Raw genomic sequence first — 12,815 nt, forward strand, 5'->3', positions numbered from 1 at the left:
GGTGATGAGGATGACTGAGCCCCCTGGCTACTTCAAAAAATTTAGCCATAAATGTCTCCCAGCTACTGTACCTTGACCTGATCTTGCTGTCCTGCATACTCTATGGATTGGAAAATGCTCCATGTGCATCGTCTCCTCATTTCCAGGCGGGCAATATGGCGGCGGTACCATCTCTGGATCAGGACTGCTGCCTTGAAGGCTGTGACAAGGCCAGAAAAACCATACATTGGAGAATTACTACTGCTGGGTGGGACAAGGAATGAGAGTGCTTTCATTGTCCATTTTGGTAGTGAAAGGAAAAGAGATTTGACCTCTAAAGATTGATAGGAGACCCCTGTTGCTCAGTGGACAGAGGCCTAGGATGTTCATGCCACCACTTACTAGCTTCATGACCTTGGGCAAATGCCTTTATTTATTTTAGTACTAAATAAATTTCAGCTATTATAGTAACAGGCTGTATAGGACCCTCTCCAGATTCAACATGAACTTAGAAAATTACATATATTTATAGCGTTTTGAGATGGTTACCTTGGAAGATGAGGGCCATTCATATTCTACCAGAGCCAAACATCCTCAAGAACAATTCAGACAATTGTAATATTTACACTTTTGCCTATCTTCTCATTTCATAGTGAATACTAGCTTATTTACCAAATATTTATTGAGGAAGAGCATAATATAGGTAAATTTGTCTAGAGAGATCATTCCTTGAGATATGACTCTGGGCAATTCATTTCATCCAGTTTGCATCAGTTTCTACAGAAAGGACCATTATACACATAAGTAGTGGAAAAGAATTGGAAACAAAGTAAGTGCTCACCAAAATTATAGAATGTGAATTTGATAGAAGATTATTGTATCATAAAAATTATGAATATGGCAGATTAAAAAAGAATCTAGGAAGATTTATATTAGCTAATGTAGAGTGAAGTGAGTAGCACCAGGAAAACAATTTATACTATCATGTAAAGGAAAATTATTGGATATCAATGAATGTGTAGACCATCCACAATCTCAGATGAATTATGATAAAGGGTACCACTAGTATCCCAGCAGAAAAATGATATACATTTAGAGGTGCAGAATGAGACATACATTTTCAGACAAATGAGTTAATTTGTTTTGCTTAGCTATATTTATTTGTTTCAGAAGGGAACTTCTATTTGTAGGAGGTGAATTAGAGGATAGTAATAGACACGGAAAACTAGAAAGAAAGAAAAATAACAAGGAAAGAGCCACAATTAATTAGAGATACCCTGATCATGGTCATTCATGTAAACATAATAAAAATAACAATCTAAGACCAGATACAAAGTGCACAGTAATAAATGACCATAGTAATCTAATGTTTGATAAACCCAAAGATCTAAGATCTGGGGACAAGAAACCATTATTTGACAAAAATGCTGGCAATATGGGAAGACAATTTGTCAGAAGCTAGGTATGTACAATGTACTTACATCGTAAAGAGATAAGTTCAAAATGGGTACATGATTTATATGTAAATAGTGATGTCACAAACAAATTAAGAGAGAATGGAATATTTAACCTGTCAGATCTATGGACAGCATTTATGACCAAACAAAAGACAGAGTACATTATAGGATGTAAACCAGATCATTTTGATTACTTCAAATTTTGAATACACCTGAACAGTCAAAAATAAAAAGGAAGCAGGAAACTGAGAAAAAAAATTCAAAGCAAATTTCTCCAATAAAGGATTCATTCTTACATAAAGAGAAAAGTTAGTCAAATAGGTAAGAATACAAACCATTCCCCAATTGATAAATGATCAAACGATAGGAACATACAGTTCTCAGTAAAAGAAATCAAAGTTATCTATAATTGTGTGAACAAATGCTCTAAAATACTATTGATTAGAGAAATGTACAGTAAAACAACTTTGAGGTACTATCTCACACCTATCAGATTAGCTAATATGACAAAAAGGAAAATGAAAAATGTTGGAGAAGATATGGGAAAATTGGGGCATTAATGCATTGTTGGTGAAGTTGTGAACTGATCCAACCATTCTGGAGAGCAATTTGGAACTATGCCTAAAGGGCTATCAAAACTTTACAGACCCTTTGCCCCAATAATATAGCTACTATATCTGTATCTCAGCGATCAAAGGGAAAAAAAGGACCTATGCACAAAAACATTTTTAGCAGCTCTTTTTTGTGGTGATAAGGAATAAGAAACTGAAGAGCTGCCCATCAATTAAAGAATGGACAAACTAGTTGTGGTATGTGATGGTGATGGAATGTAATTGTGTTATAGGAAATGCCAGGCAGGATGTTTTCAGACAAACCTGGGAAGACTTAACATGAACTGATGAAAACTGAAATGAATAAAACAGCAGAATAGTGTAAATAGTAACAAGAATACTGTAAATGCTCAACAGTTTAGCTATTCTCAGCAATACAATCATCAAAGATGATCCCAAAAGACTTATGATTAGAAAATGGTAATTAAAGAACTGATGGTGTCTTAATGTAAACTGAAGCTTGCTTTTTCTTTATTATTTTTGGACTTTTTTTGGTCTGCATTTTCTTTTGAAACATGGCTAATATAGAAATGTTTTACATGACTGCACATGTATCAAATTTCTTACCTTCTCAAAGAGGAAAGAGGGGAAGGAGAGAGGGAGAATTTGGAACTTAAAGTTTTTTTTTGAAGAGTTTTCTATAATCTTTTTTTATTTAAATTTATTTATTTTTTTATTCTCATTTTGCACAAATTTTTTTACATTAATAAAATATTCTTGTTTACAAGTAAACAAAATACCCCTCCCCCCATGAATATAGATAAACTTGCTTGGGCGGAAAAAGTAAAGGGGAGAGAAAAAAAATTAAAATTAAAAAAATAATAGTAATAATTGTAGGTATGGCCAGGTGGCACAATGGATGAAGCACCAGCCCTGGAGCCACCAGCACCCGAGCCCATATCCAGCCTCGTAAACCCAACAATCACCCAGTCGTGTGACATGCAACCCACCTGATCCCCACTGCCCTGCAAAAACCAAAAAGAAGAAAAAAAAAGACCCAAAATAAAATAAAATAGTAATAATAGTAGGGGTGGCTGCGTGGCACCTGGGTCCAAATCTGGCCCCAGACACCCAAAGATCCCCCTGCTATGTGGCCCCAGGCAGGCCACCCAGCCCCACTTGCCCTGCACCCTCCCCCAAATAATAATAACAAAAAATGTGCTTCAGTCTTTGTTCCAACACCAACAACTCTGTCACGGGTGGATCACATTCTTTATGATAAGTCCATCACAAAAGTTACTTCCATATTTTTCCAAGGTTGCCATTGCTGATCGCAACTCCCTCCTTTCTTATTTCTCCACTACCATGTACTATATTTTCTCTCTCCTTTCATTCTGACTGTATTGTAGGGTCGCTGAGTGGCACAGCAGACAGATCCCTGGTCCTGGGGCTAAGAAGCCCTGAGCCCCCATACCACCCCTTAGGCCCAGAATCCACCTGGCCCTATGGTCCTGGGCAGGCCTTCCAATCCCAGCCCCTTGCAAGAAGTAAAAAAGAAAATGTTTTACATCTGACCACTCTCCCCCCATGGTCCATCCTCTCTTCCTTTATTCACATCCCCACCTCTTCCCCCTGCTCCCCCTCCTTCTTACTCCAGATGCCTATACCCCATTGAGTATATATGCTGTTTCCTCTCCTAGCCACCTCTGATGAGAGCAAAGGTTCCCTCACTCCCCCTTGCCTCCCCCCTTCCATATCATTGCAATAGCTCGTTGTAATAAAAAAATTCTTATTATGTGAAATATCTTGGACTATTCCCCCCTCTCCTTTTTCATTCTCCCATTCCATTTCCCTTTTTCTTCTATTGACTCCATTTTTACACCATATTTTATCTTCGAATTCAGCTTTCTCCTGTGCTTCAACTATAAAAGCTCCCTCTACCTGCTCTATTAACTGAGAAGGTTCATATGAGTATGTCATTTTTCTATGCAGGAATACATGCAGTTCATCCTCATTAAGTCCCTCATATTTCCCCCCTCTCCTCCAATCTCCATGCTTCACCTGAGTCCTGTATCTGAAGATCAAACCTTCTGTTCAGCTTTGGCCATTCCAAAAGGAACATTTGAAATTCCTCTGGTTCATTGAAAGTCCATCTTTTTCCCTGGAAGAGGACATTCAGCCTTGCTGGGTAGTTCATTCTTGGCTGCATTCTAAGCTCTTTTGCCTTCCGGTATATTGTATTCCAAGCCCTACGAGCTTCCAATGTAGTTGCTGCTAAGTCCTGTGTGATCCTGACTGCAGATCCACAATATTTGAACTGTGTCCTTCTGGCTGCTTGTAATATTTTCTCTTTGACTTAGGAGTTCTGGAACTTGGCTATAATATTCCTAGGGGTTGGTTTTTTGGGATCTCTTTCTCGGGGGGGGGGGGGGATTGGTGGATTCTCTCCATTTCTATTTTGCCCTCTGCTTCTAGAATATCAGGGCAATTTTCCTGTAGTAATTCTTTGAAAATGATGTCAAGGCTCTTCTGATCATGACTTTCAGGTATTCCAATAATTTTTAAATCATCTTTCCTAAGTCTGTTTTCCATATCAGTTGTTTTTTCAATGAGATATTTCACATTTTCTTCTAATTTTTCATTTTTTTTTGGTTTTGAAGTATTGATTCCTGATTTCTGGTAAATTCATCAATGTCCCTGAATTCTATTCTTTGTCTGAAGGATTTGTTCTCCTCATAGAGTTTTCTTATCTCTTTTTCCATCTGTCCAATTTTGCTTTTTAAAGCATTCTTCTCCTCAATAACTTTTTGAACTGTTTTATCCATTTGACCTAAGCTGGTTTTTAGCATGCTATTTTCTTGAGCATTTTTTTGGATTTCCTTGACTAAGCTGCTGACTTCATTTTCATATTTTTCCTCCAGCTCTCTCCTTTCTTTTCCCAGTTTTTCTTCCAACTCCCTCATTTGATTTTCAAACTCTTTTTTGAGCTCTGTCGTAGCCTGAGCCCAATTTCTGTTTTTCTTGGAGTCTTTAGATGCAGGAGCTTGTGCTTCCTCATCTTCAGACTGAGTATTTTGATCCTTCTTGGGCTCATTTGCAAAATATTTCTCAATAGTCTTCCTTTTGTTTCTCTGCTTGCTCATTTTCCCAGCCTGGGCCTGGTTTTGGGGTGCTTCCTGAGCTTTTGGGACACTCCTACAAGGGTCTCAGTGTGTGAGGCTCTGTCCTCCCTCCTGGTCTGTGAATGACCATAAGCGCCCCCCTCTGCCACGGGGTCGAGGTGGGGGGGCCCTGCTGTTCTATGGGGGGGGCCTAGACTGTGATCAGGATCTGAATGTGGTCAAAGCCCCAGAGTCCTGTTCCAGAGGCAGAGGACAGAAGAGCTCTGCAGTCTCTCTTCACTCCCCTCCCTCAGCTCAATGGACTCATGCCCTGGAGGCTCCTGCTTACCAGCTCCGCCTGCTTCTGTTTCCTGGATCAGGGCTGGGGAAAGACCAAGCTGCTGGCTGTGTGCCCTGAGGGCTGGGCTCCAAGTTCTTGCTCTGGCAGAGGTCCCCAGCTGTTCCCCCACTTTGTGCCTGGTGCTCCTTGGGGTGCAGCTCAGGAGACTCCCCTGCTGCTGTGAGCCGTGGCTCCCAGTGTCCTGGGGCTGCCTCCGGGAGGCTGAAGTTCTTTCACTCTGGTGGGCCACCCCTCTGGCGGGCCACCCCTCCGACCCCAGGGAGCAGAGCCTTTCTGCTCTTTTCCAGGTTACCTTAAGTAGGAGAATTGCCTCACTGGGTCCCTTTGTGGGTTTTGTTTCTTGAAAGTTTAGTTAGAGTCCTTAGTTTATGAGTTTTATCAGAGAGCTCCTAAGACTCGATCCCTTCTTGTCGCCATCTTGGCTCTGCCCCCAACTTAAAGTTTTAAAAAAGGAATGTTAAATATTTTGTTTACATGTAATTAAGAAAAATAAAATAAAAATAAATGTAAAAAATAAAAATAGGAATATTACTCTGCATTTAATTTACTGATTTAGTGCTATGCTAATCAAATGACTGAGGGGGTCAGTAGAAGTAGGCCAAAGAAGAAAAAAATTCCTTTAGAAGAACAAAAGTTCTAACATCTTAAAGAAAATATGAGAAAAAATGTAGCATTATCAGATAACATCACAACTATTTGATACTGGTTTAAAAAGTACCAGAAAAGTAGATGAAATAGTTAAAAAAAAAAGGCCAAGGAATGTTTGTGGCTTTCTTCCTAGCCCCAGGATTTAGCATAGTGCTTATCAGGTTGATGTGTCATTTCTTAAGACTCCATTTAGGTTTCCTTGGCAAAGATACTGGAGTGGTTTGCCATTTCCTTCTCCAGATCATTTTACAGAGGAGGAAAACTGAAGCAAACAGGGTTAAGTGACTTGCCCAGGATCACACAGCTAATAGGTGATGGAAACCAGATCTGAACTCAGGTCCTCCTGACTCCAGGGCTGGTGCTCTATCCATTGTGCCACCTAGCTGCCCTGATGTTTTTTTAGAATAACCACTATACACAGAATGGATGGAAATTGAGCTGGAGAAGAAAATGGCAAACCACTCCAATATCTTTGCAATAAAGTCCCAAAAGGGATCCTGAAGAGTTGTATGACTGAAATGACTGGTCACAACAAGAAATCATACAAATATATTTCTACAGGTCTGAGTTACTCATGTTCATCATGTCTTATTGCAAACTAATATTACATCACATTCATATATCAGATATGTTTTCAGCCATTCCCCAACTGATGGCCATAGTCAGAGGCAAAGGCATAGTGCAAGGAAGACCTGTAGAAGAGGGGATTTGAACTGAATCTTGGAGGAAGCAGCAGAGGGGCGGAGAGAAGATATTCCAGATTTCTAAGGTTGACCCATGCAAGGTTGGTAGGGAAGAGATGAACTGTTAAGGGAGGAAGACAGCAAAGCAGATCAATGTTGATATAAGAAGACATTTATAAAAGGAATGAAAATGCTGGGAAGGGGCCAGATAATATAGAGCTTTAACTCCCAATGCATTTTTATAGAGGGTGATATGGGTAGACTTGAACTTCAGGAAAATCACTTTGACTGATGAGGGGAGGATAGATTAAAGTGGAGAGAAACATAAGTTAGCCATGTTAGAAGACTGTTAATGGTTCAGGAAAAGTAAGATGAGGGTTTAAACCAGGTGGGGTTACGATAGCAGAGAGAAGGTGACAGAAGACACCAACAAAAATATTGAATGAATAAATGAAGGCAGTCTGTATCAGAGAATGAAGGGTTCTCTGTGGTTGTTATGGAAACAAATGAATGTAAATTTAATTTTTCACCACACTCTGCTAAGTGATTGATCTCCAGGAGAGAGGGGAGGACCAGTGCTTCTACTCAAATAGAAGAAAATTACAACTTAGAGGGCAGGAAACCTGATGATGAGGAGAAAAAGATTCTTGGAAAGGTTTGACATTTAAGAATGATTATATTAGGAGGTAATCACATAATTTTCTAGTTGTTTCTTCCTCCAGGAGGTAAGAGAAGGCAAAACAAAATCAAAGGGAACAAAGCAGACACCTTTTAGTTTACCAAGAATGTTAACAAGACCAAATAAAGAACTCTACCAACCTAAAAAGGTTGTCTGTGGATTAAGTCTTCTAGAGAAAGATGGTTTAACTTGGGACCTACACAATTCACACACACATAATATAGACAAAAATAATATATATTCCTGTATTTACTAATTATAATTAATAATATGTTTGACATTTACATAAAACTGCCCTTCCTTCTACTCCATGCTCTGTTTTGGCCCAAGGGGATTAAGAGGCAGAACCAAAGTTTGGAGGGAAGGCCTGGATTTCTGCCTTCTGGCTTTGAGAGGGGACAACTATGGTCTCAGTCTCTCCTTGTGAGGTCTCTGGAGGTAGAGAAAGACTCTGGGAAGAAGCCAATATGGACAGGAGCCAGTGAGCTCCTGTCACCATGTCCAAATTGACCTCTTCCTAGTGTGACTTCCTAGGACTTCAGAGAATTTCTCTTGAAATCAGAGTAGGGAAATCTTTTCCTCTAAAGCAGATCTTCCCTTGTTTTTACAACATATAAAGTCTTAGAGAATTGCAAGAGGCACTAACTGAACAACCTAAGGTCACCAGTCAATCTGTGACAGTGTTGAGATTAGAACCCAAACTTTCCTGATTCTGAGTCCCACTCCCTACCTACCAAGAAATAGATGGAAAATGCATACCACTCTCTGCCTTCTGGAGAACAAAATGGTGGTGGGTGGAGCTGCCACTTCCCATCTCTACACAAGTTTCCTTCTGGTCAAAGTTGAAGGACTTCCACTGGAACAATAGTTTCCCTTGGGGGGAATAAAGCAGAGTTAAAACAAAATAATTGAAAATATTTTTAAATGCTATGTTTCAGCCTAGTTCAGCCCCTATTCTAGAGGATCATAATATTTATTGGCATAAGACAGTGAGAACCACAGCATGTGTTCTATGAACTCTTTCTCCACAGAATGGATCCATCTCTGTTTTTCTCTCTCTCTCTCCTGTCTCTGTGTCTCTGTCTCCATTTCTCTGTCTTTATGTCTCCATCTCTGTCTCTCTTTGATTCAGATTCTGTCTCTTCCTGTGTCTCTCTATCCTTTCACCTTCCCCTCCATGCTCTTTTTCCTCTCTCTCTCTCTCTCTCTCTCTCTCTCTCTCTCTCTTTCATTTTCCCTCTTCCTCTCTCATTCTCTGTCTTTCCTCTCTCCTCTTCTCTCTCTTTCTTTCTCTCTCTCACAATGCATTCCTTCCTTTCCTCTACCCTTTAGAATCCCTACTTTCCCTTAAAATTCAGAATAAGTCCCCTTTCTATAGGAAGTTTTTCCTGTTTCTCCAGATTCTAGCATCTTCCCTTAGAGATTACTTTGTATTTATTTAATATCTATTCATATATAGACATTATGTATAAATGTATTTATTATATGTGTATATATTTATATTTGTATACATTGTAGATACATAAATATGTGTTTTGTTATTTTCCTTAGGTTGCAAAATAAATAGAGCAAAGAGCCTGGAGTCAGGAAGACCTGACTTCAAACTAACTCAGTTAAATCACTTACCTTCTATCTGCCTCAGTTTTTTAAAACCATAAAATGAGGATAATATCAGCACCTATCTCCCAACATTGGTATGAGAATCAGATGAATAATAACTGTAATTGTAATTGTAAAATATTTAGCACAGTGATTGGCATACCTTTGGCACTATGTAAAAACTTACCCCCTTTTCTCTTTCTTCCCTGGTAGACTATAACTATTTGAGGGCAAGGAGTAATTCATCCCCAGTGCCTAGCATATCCTAAGCATCTGATAAAAATTTGTTGATTGTTTTTAATATGATTAATTAATTAATTTGACATTTCCAATTGTTGGACCATCCTTATAGATTAAGGAATGATTTCTTGGATGAATCACTGTCATCTGACAGATTTTATTTAAATTTAAAAAATATATATCCATTTATGATATTATTCTAGTCAATAGCTCTTTGCTTTTTCCCTTATTTGGTTTAAGTGTTAGGGCTATATTTGTCTCAAAAAAAAAAAGAAATCTGATGGGGTACTTTCTTAATCTTTGGGACTAATATATGTACTATTGATATTAATTGTCCTTTTAAAGTTTGATGGAATTCTCCATCATGAGTCCATCAGGACCAGGAGTTTTTTTCCTCTGATAGTACCTTTACTGTTGATTCTCCCCCCCCCCCCCCCAGTTTGGGTTATTTAAGATCTTCATTTGTTTTTCTGTTAGTGTTCACATGAACTATTTGTGCTTGACCTGTGGTAGAGTATTTCAACTTCTTATTGGTCTGATCAGTCACAATTAGACACACTATAATTTTTCTCTATCATCATGATGTAGTTTTGGTCTTCTTCAGTAATAAAGGACAACCAGTTTGAGTATTTTATGTTTCTGAAATTTTTTCTCTATTTCTTTTGTGTTTTTGATTTGTTAGAATACTGTGCATCGATACATTCTGATTCCTCTTTTCATTTCTTCTGATTTTGCTGTGATTTCCCTCTTCATTTTCTCTCTTGCTAATCTGATTTTCTGCCCTCTTTTTAAAAAAATAATTATTTATTTATTTTTGAATTTTACAGTTTTCTCCCTAACCTCGCTTCCCTTCCCCACCCCTCCACAGAATGCAGTCTGTTAGTCTTTACATTGTTTCCATGGTATACATTGATCTAAGTTGAATGTGATGAAAGAGAAATTATATTCTTAAGGAAGAAACATATAGTATGAGATATAGCAGAATTACATAATAAGATAATGGGTTTTTTAAATTAAAGGTAATAGTCTTTGATCTTTGTTCAAACTCCACAATTCTTTCTCTGGATCACAGATACTACAAAATTGTGCCTGATTGTTGCACTGATGGAATGAGCAAGTCCATTAAGGTTGATCATCACCCCCATGTTGCTGTTAGGGTGTACAGTGTTTTTCTGGTTCTGCTCATCTCACTCAGCATCAGTTCATACAAATCCTTCTAGTCTTCTCTGAATTCCCATCCCTCCTGGTTTCTGACAGCACAAATAGCACAATAGTGTTCCATCACATACATACACCACAATTTGTTCAGTCATTCCCCAATTGATAGACATTCATTCGATTCCCAATTCTTTGCCACCACAAACAGGGATGCTCTGAATATTTTTGTACAAGTGATGTTTTTCCCTTTTTCATGATCTCTTCAGGGTATGGACCCAGTAGTGGTATTCCTGATCAAAGGGAATGCACAAGTTTATTGCCCTTTGGGAACAATTCCATATTGCTCTCCAGAAAGGTTGGATAAGTTTGCAGTTCCACCAACTATGTATTAGTGTCCCAGATTTCCCACATCTCTTCCAATATTGATTATGGTCCTTTCTTGGTCATATTGGCCATTCTGAGAGGTGTGAGGTGGTATTTCAGAAATGTTTTAATTTTCTGCTCTTTTTTTAAAAACCAAATTGACTAATCAATTTTTAGTTTTTTCAAAGTTTTTATTTTATTTATCATTTTTATATTTAAAAGCTAGTTGATTAATCAATTAATTTATTGTTTTTTTACACTTGGAGGTTATGGTACTGTAGATACCAAATATAGTTTTGATTATCTCTCATTCCTCCTCCCTCTACAGAAACAAGTCATAGCTTACATTTATTTTAGTGAACTAATTCTGAAACTAAAGCAAAGGACCATACAATACAAAGACTTTCTAGGGTAGATCTTTATTCAAAATCCAGCTTGGAACTTGTGACCTTGGAGAAATCATTTTATCTTTTGTCCTTGTGTCCCTATCTATAAAATGAGAAGTTGGGACCACATTCTCTCTAAGGTACCTCACAACCCTAAATAGTCTTAAAGGAGAGTTTGATTAAAAGATTTTATTAACCATCATTTCATATTTTAATTTCAGACTTATTCAGTGGAGTTAGGGTGCAAAGAATGAACTGTGTAAATAAATTAGGGGTGGCTAGGTGGTGCAGTGGATAGAACACCGGCTCTGGAGTCAGGAGTACATGAGTTCAAATCCGGCCTCACACACATAATTACCTAGCTGTGTGGCCTTGGGCAAGCCACTTAACCCCATTGCCTTGCAAAAACTAAAAAAAAAAAAAAAGTAATAAATTAAAACTTCATTGTCCAAGAGGTTTCAGAATAGTAGAGATTGAGATTGAGCATTTCAGTTCCATAAATAAACAAAACAAAAAAAAAACCAGTCACATGCTATAAAATGACCTTCCCACATAACTCTTTTTCAGTTTTAATTTTAGTTTTTTTAATTTTAATTTTTTAGGTTTTTGCAAGGCAAATGGAGTTGAGTGGCTTGCCTAAGGCCACACAGCTAGGTCATTATTAAGTATCTGAGGCCAAATTTGAACCCAGGTACTCCTGACTCCAGGGCCAGTGCTCTATCCACTGCGCCACCTAGCCGTCCCTGAGTTTTAATTTTTAAAAAAACTACAACCCATTTTTTAAAATGTGCAAATGGTTCCCAAGTGTAAGAGGGATGCAAAAAACTACAGGTTGAATACCAGGAAATGGCAAAAATCATCAAAACTAAAGCAGCAGAATTGTTTCATTGGCGATACTAGGCAAGTCTATCATTTCAGATTTGGAAAAGACCTTAGAAAATCTAGTCAATTAATATTCATTCATTAAAAATCTCATGCTGGGGATTCAAATCTAATAGTTTCTGGGTCATTGACTCATTCTTTTCTTGGTAACTTGTGAGCCTAGAAGAATTAAGGAATGTATTTGACTTTCATAAACTATCCCCCATTTCTATCCATATCCCTAAGACTATCTTATTTCTGCATTGTCTGTAGATAGATTGCAAGAGGCTTGTGGACTCTGATGGAAAAAAAAAATCTATGCTTACCTTACAACTCTTTAGTTAAAAGTTAGCATTTTCTTCACATCACCTATACAAAAATATTCACAGTAGCTGTTTGTGGTGGCAAAGAATTGGAAATCAAGTAAATGTCCTTCAATTGGGGAATGGCTTAGCAAACTGTGGTATATGTATATGATGGAACACTATTGTTCTATTGGAAATCAGGAGGGACGGGAATTCAGGGAAGCCTGGAGGGATTTGCATGAACTGATGCTGAGAAAGATGAGCCAGACCAGAAGAACATTGTGCACCCTAACAGCAACATGGGAGTGATGATCAACATTAATGGACTTGTTCATACCAACAGAGCAACAACCAGGGACAATTTGGGCCACTGCAATGGAGAATAGCATCTGTATCCAGAAAAAGAATTCTGGAATTTGAACAAAGACCAAAGACTATTACCTT

The 12,815-nt window shown here is 38.1% G+C and overlaps 1 long non-coding RNA gene across 1 annotated transcript in view; it reads right to left on the reverse strand.

The window, feature by feature from the left end:
- Window positions 1-61: 61 nt before the first annotated feature.
- Window positions 62-12,815, reverse strand: part of LOC141517462 (uncharacterized) — a 29,752-nt gene continuing 16,998 nt past the window's right edge. The window contains exons 2-3 of the long non-coding RNA XR_012476872.1: window positions 8,219-8,332; window positions 62-199 (exon numbers count right to left, since the gene is read on the reverse strand). This is a non-coding gene — a long non-coding RNA (uncharacterized LOC141517462). The remainder of the gene's footprint in view (window positions 200-8,218; window positions 8,333-12,815) is intronic.

The sequence above is a fragment of the Macrotis lagotis genome, chromosome 3, assembly GCF_037893015.1.
Source record: "Macrotis lagotis isolate mMagLag1 chromosome 3, bilby.v1.9.chrom.fasta, whole genome shotgun sequence".
Lineage (NCBI taxonomy): Eukaryota > Metazoa > Chordata > Mammalia > Peramelemorphia > Peramelidae > Macrotis > Macrotis lagotis.